We start from the raw sequence: 6,000 nt of genomic DNA on the forward strand, positions 1-6,000 counted from the left end.
TCAGAAAAAAAGAAAAGAAAATCCAATTAATTTAAAGAGTGCTTATGAATATTCAATAATAACAACAATGATAAAAAGATGTTACTTTTTTGTATTGAATTCACCATGATTTTCTTTTCCAAACCAACTATTCTCCTTTATGAAGAAGCCATTGGAAGTCCATAATTGTGCAATAGCAGTGAAGTCATCAGCCCTTGCTAATTCCAGAGGAGCTGTAAATTAGGATACACACATGTGGCCAAAGGAAACCATTTCCTTGCCTGTCACCTCGTATGTCAACGATCAGTCAGGAGCAGGCTTTTATGGCCCCCATAAGAACCAGGAAATGGGGCACCCTGATGGAGCCGCAGACAGGCTCTACTGCACCCCACTACTAACTGCACACATTTTGTAAGCTTGCCTGCCAGGAGATGCTTTCTTCACAGAGTTAATATATGAAGTGTTTACTATAGCACTTCATGAAGATTCCCTTCTCCACAAATCCTTCCTCTATGGAGGCCCCCTCCCCCTCATTTTAGGAAGAGGGTCTAAGAATGCTCCATGCAGGTTGTAAAAAGAAGGTACTTCCCACATCACAAGTTGCTCCCTGCCATAGGTGTGTAACAGGCACACATGCACCTGCCTCCAGCAAGTGCAATAACCACTGGGTCAGTCAGTTTAATCCTCCACTCTCTCCAGCATCCATCTCCGTTTCTCTACCATTCTACATTTCAGTCACCAGCAAGCTATTGATCAGAATTGTGTGCTCTACCCTCTCCTCCCTGGCCAAGTCTCCTTGATGGGGTTATGCTCAGATGTGCCTGGGTAATGCTACCAGGGGGTGTTTCAAGAAACGGCCATTTGAAACCCACAACTGTATTTGTTCTAAGGATGTTGTTATTTACTGTCTCACAGAAAATCCCTTTATGAAGACCATAAAAAATGTCTTTGATTCAACATTAGAAAGAGCTGGGCTCTTCATGAGGCTCTGGCTTCTTGTTATTGTTCCTAATTTTGTTTCTGTGAATATAGCAACTGGCCTTTGCTCTCTTTTCACTGGCTGCTAGAAGACTTTGTAGTTTGCCTCTACTCAAAACTGCTCATTAAGGATTTTAACCACTGACTTTGTCTCTGGTTTTATCTTATTTCCCTAACTTCCCATTCCCTTGGTCCATTTCATCATTTATTTTTGTGTTTTAATAATGTATGGAGCTCTGTACACAACTTTAAAACTTTCTGGAACTGGGTGTAGCATAAATACCTAAAAAGCAGACCATCCATTCCAACATGTATTGAGCACCTACTCTATGCCATGCACTGTGCTTGGTGCTGAGGTCCTTAGATAAAAATAATATAGATCACTGCTCCTGGGGAGTTTACAGCCTGGGTGTGTTGTAATGCCCTATGGACCTCAGTTGACTTGGAATCACTACCAGGCATACTTTGCTTACATGGAACCCTGGATATGTGGGAGGTGAGCCATAACAAGGAAGGGCCAGTTCTGACTATGTAGCTCATGGATCATTCTTTCTTCCCACACTTTCTGCAATGTACTGGCATTAGTCTTCTGCATGGGGCCATTTGTGTCAATATTTCCTCCAGAATACTAAATTTGCAGTGCAGTTTATGCCCATAAATTCCAGACAAGAGAAAGGTCTCAATTAGTATTCATCTCCTGGATGGACAGATGAAGGGATGTTACTTTCTTGCTTAAATACTCTAGTGTAAAAAAAAAAAAATCATATTTAGCATAAAATTTAAATTTCTGGCCAGGCGCGGTGGCTCAAGCCTGTAATCCCAGCACTTTAGGAGGCCGAGACGGGCGGATCACGAGGTCAGGAGTTCGAGACCATCCTGGCTAACACGGTGAAACCCCGTCTCTACTAAAAAAAAAATACAAAAGCTAGCCGGGCGAGGTGGCTGGTGCCTGTAGTCCCAGCTACTCGGGAGGCTGAGGCAGGAGAATGGCGTAAACCCGGGAGGCAGAGCTTGCAGTGAGCTGAGATCCGCCCCCCGCACTCCAGCCTGGGCGACAGAGCGAGACTCCATCTCAAAAAAAAAAAAAAATAAGAAAAAAAAAATTTAAATTTCTTACATTGGCTTGTAATGAACTACTCTACCTGTCATGCATCTCTACCTCTCTGACCTCCTTTGCTTTACTATCAATCTTCCTTCTTTTGTTACTTCCAGCATTTGGAAGTTTTTGTCCTCAGGATATGACCAGACTAGATCCTTTCTTCATTTAGGTCTCAGCTCAAATGTGAACCACTTTTAAGAGGTTTCATCCACATGAAAGTACTGTCACCACCAGCGCCACCTCCGTCACTGTGGATTGAATGTTTCAGGGTCTTTGACTTTAGACCACTCATATTGACTGCTGAATCACACATACACTACTGAAATAAACTGCTGATTTCACAAGGCCAAGTTTATTGCCCAGTGCAGTAAGAGATATGGCTCCTTTGATGGAATCCTAGAAGCATCTTAGAAGGGGGAGGTCAAGGATGGGATATTGATAAGATTTTGAGGAACTAGTTTAGGTGGGTCTTTTAATGTAGAGACTAATTAGAATTGTACAAAGTTTGATATAATAGTTTGGGACTGATGAATATAGTAAAGTGAGGTTTTCACACAGCACCGTGACAGGTATACAAACCCCTTGGTTTGTTCTGAGAAGGGGTCAGCTCCTCTGATGAGGACTAGTGAAGAGTCTGTTGGTCAGACAAATGCATTTCCAGGAACTTCCTGAAATAAACAATAACATTATTTGCAGCTTCATCATTTTAGGACTAGCATTTTATGGAGTAGTGCAATCATGTTAATGCTGAGTCAAATAGTTGGACAATGTTAGGATGTACAGTAAGCTGTGTGCTTATAATGGTTTCAGTTCTCATTCATCACTATAAAATTATTATGTTTAATTGCTCTTTTATTATCTGTCTCTTCATTATTACCACATACAAATACAATTTCATGTGCATGCCATTCCTCCTGTTCATTTCTGTGTTGAGTACCTACAATAGGGCCTGACACCAAATGGATGCTAAGTATTTATGAAATTTAAAGTAAAATCACAACTTTGCCTGTGTTCAACATCAAAGGCCAGAATGCTACATTATCAACTTCTTGCTGAAGTCTAAACAGCCCCTATTTCATTCATTGGGAACCTGTACAATGGAAATGTGGGTATTGTGTTTGGATTAGAATGCTCCCAGAGTCTGAAGGGATTTATTCTATCATTTATAATGAATACTTATTCTCTCATTATAATGAGAGAATATTTTATTCACTTAATCCACAAGTGTTTTATGAACCCCTCCTATGGGTCTAGCATGGTGCTGGATGCTTGCTACATCAAGTATCTGATTGCTAATTGCCATCTGCAAAAATGGAGGGGTCTGAGCAAATCTATTCTTCTCATTCCCCTACATGCCTGAGTTGAAATAACATTGAACATTTTAGCCATTAAAAGACCTGCTCATAAAGAGATGACACATCTCTTTAAGGAAAATGGAAAAACATTCCTTGCTCATGAACAGGAAGAATCAATATTGTTAAAATCGATTGCTGAGAGAAATTTACACATTCAATGCTATTCCTATCAAACTACCAATGACATTCTTCAAAGAACAAGAAAAAAAACTATTTTACAACTCATATGAAATTAAAAAAGACGCCAAATAGGCAAGGCAATCCTAGGCAAAAAGAACAAAGCTGGAGGCATCATGTTACCCGACTTCAAACGGTACTACAGGGCTACAGTAACCAAAACAGCATGGTACTGGTACGGAAACTGATACAGAGACCAATGCAACAGAAAAGAGAGCCCAGAAATAAGGCCACACACCTGTAACCATCTGATCTTTGACAAAGCTGACAAAAACAAGCAATGGGGAAAGGACTCCCTTTTTAATAAATGGTGCTGGGATAACTGGCCAGCCATATGCAGAAGATTGAAACCGGACTCCTTCCTCACACCATATAAAAATCAATTCAAGGTGGATTAAAGACTTAAATATAAACCCAAAACTATAAAAACTCTGGAATATGGCCTAGGAAATACCATGCTGGACATGGGAACTGGCAAATATTTCATGATGAAGATGCCAAAAGCAATGGCAACAAAAGCAAAAATTGACAAATGAGATCTAAACAGAAGACCTCCTGCACAGCAAAAGAAACTATCAACAGATACAACAAAATAAACAGAAAATCTACAGAAGGAAAGAAAATATTTGCAAATTATGCATCTAACAAAGGTCTAACATCCAGCATCTATAAGGAACTTAAACAAATTTACAAGAAAAAAACAACCCCATTAAAAAGTGGGCAAAGGACATGAACAGATACTTTTCAAAAGAAGACATACATGTAGACAACAACCATATGGGAAAAAAGTTCCGTATCACTGATGATTAGAGAAATGCAATACAAAACCAAAATGAGATACCATCTCACACCAGTCAGAATGGTTATTATTAAAAAGTCAAAAAAATGACAGATACTGACAAGGTTGCAGAAAACAGGGAATGATTACACAATTCTGGTGGGAATGTAAATTAGTTCAGCCATTGTGGAAAGCAGTTTGGTGATTTCTCAGAGAACCCAAAGCAGAGTTACCATGCGACCCAGCAATCTCATTAATTGTGTGTATTAGTCAGTTCTTGCCCTGCCATAAAGAGATACCTGAGAGTGGATAATTTACAAAGAAAAGGAGTTTGATTAGTTCATGGTTTCATAGGCTGTACAGGAAGCATGACACTGGGATCTGCTCAGCTTCTGAGACACCTCAGGAAACTTATAATCATGGTCAAAGGCAAAGGGGAGAACCCATACTTCACATAGCCAGAGCAGGAGGAAGGGGATGGGGAAGGTGCATACATTTTAAATGACCAGAACTCACTCTCTATCAGGAGAACAGCACCAAGGGGAAATCCGCCCCATGATGCAATCACCTCCCACCAGGCCCCACCTCCAACACTGGGGATTACAATTCAATATGCGATTTGTGTGGGGACACAGATCCAAACCATATCATTGGGTATATAACCAAAGGTATATAAATTGTTGTATCCTAAAGACACATGCATGCATATGTTCATCGCAGCACTATTCACAATAGCAAAGACATGGAATCAACCTAAATGTCCATCAGTGATAGACTGGATAAAGAAAATACCTATACACCATGGAATACTAAGCAACAACAAAAAAACAGAATGATATCACGTCCTTTGCAAGAACATGGATGGAGCTGGAGGCCATTAGCCTTCACAAACTACGGAACAGAAAACTAAATACCGCATGTTTTCACTTGTAAGTAGGAGCTAAATGATGAGAACACATGAACACAAAAAGGAGAACACACACTGGGTCTACTTGAAGGGAGAGTGTAGGAGGAGGGAGAGGATCAGAAAAAGTAACTATCAGGTAGTGTGCTTATTATCTGTGTGATGAAATAATATGTACGCTAAACCCCCATGACATGAGTTTACCTATATAACAAACCTGCACAGGTGACCCTGAACTTAAAATAAAAGTTAAAAAAGACATGCTCATAAAGGATATTTAAAGACATAAGAAAATATATAACATTAAATATAAATAATGTTATGTGAAATTAAGATATATATAACATACATTCTTAGGTTTAATGCTATATATTATATATAAGAAAATTTGTTATACATTATATGTAAGAAAATATGTATTTTCATATATAACTTATTTATTTATTTATTTTTTGAGATGGAGTCCCACTCTGTCGCCCAGGCTGGAGTGCAGTGGCGGGATCTCTGCTCACTGCAAGCTCCACCTCCTGGGTTCACGCCATTCTCCTGCCTCAACCTCATGAGTAGCTGGGACTACAGGTGCCCGCCCACCATGCCTAGCTAATTTTTTTGTATTTTTAGTAGAGACGGGGTTTCACCGTGTTAGCCAGGATGGTCTCGATCTCCTGACCTCATGATCCGCCCGCTTCAGCCTCCCAAAGTGCTGGGATTACAGGCGTGAGCCACTGTG

General features: G+C 40.0%; 1 protein-coding gene across 1 annotated transcript in view; it reads left to right on the forward strand.

The window, feature by feature from the left end:
• The window catches only part of LOC108517524 (rhotekin-2), a 109,348-nt gene extending 103,598 nt beyond the window's left edge, over positions 1-5,750 (forward strand). The window contains exon 12 of the mRNA XM_017855512.1: positions 5,728-5,750. The gene's annotated coding sequence lies outside the window, so the exon portion shown is untranslated. The remainder of the gene's footprint in view (positions 1-5,727) is intronic.
• Positions 5,751-6,000: the final 250 nt, after the last annotated feature.

The sequence above is a fragment of the Rhinopithecus bieti genome, unplaced genomic scaffold, assembly GCF_001698545.2.
Source record: "Rhinopithecus bieti isolate Rb0 unplaced genomic scaffold, ASM169854v2 scaffold_39703, whole genome shotgun sequence".
Classification (NCBI taxonomy): domain Eukaryota; kingdom Metazoa; phylum Chordata; class Mammalia; order Primates; family Cercopithecidae; genus Rhinopithecus; species Rhinopithecus bieti.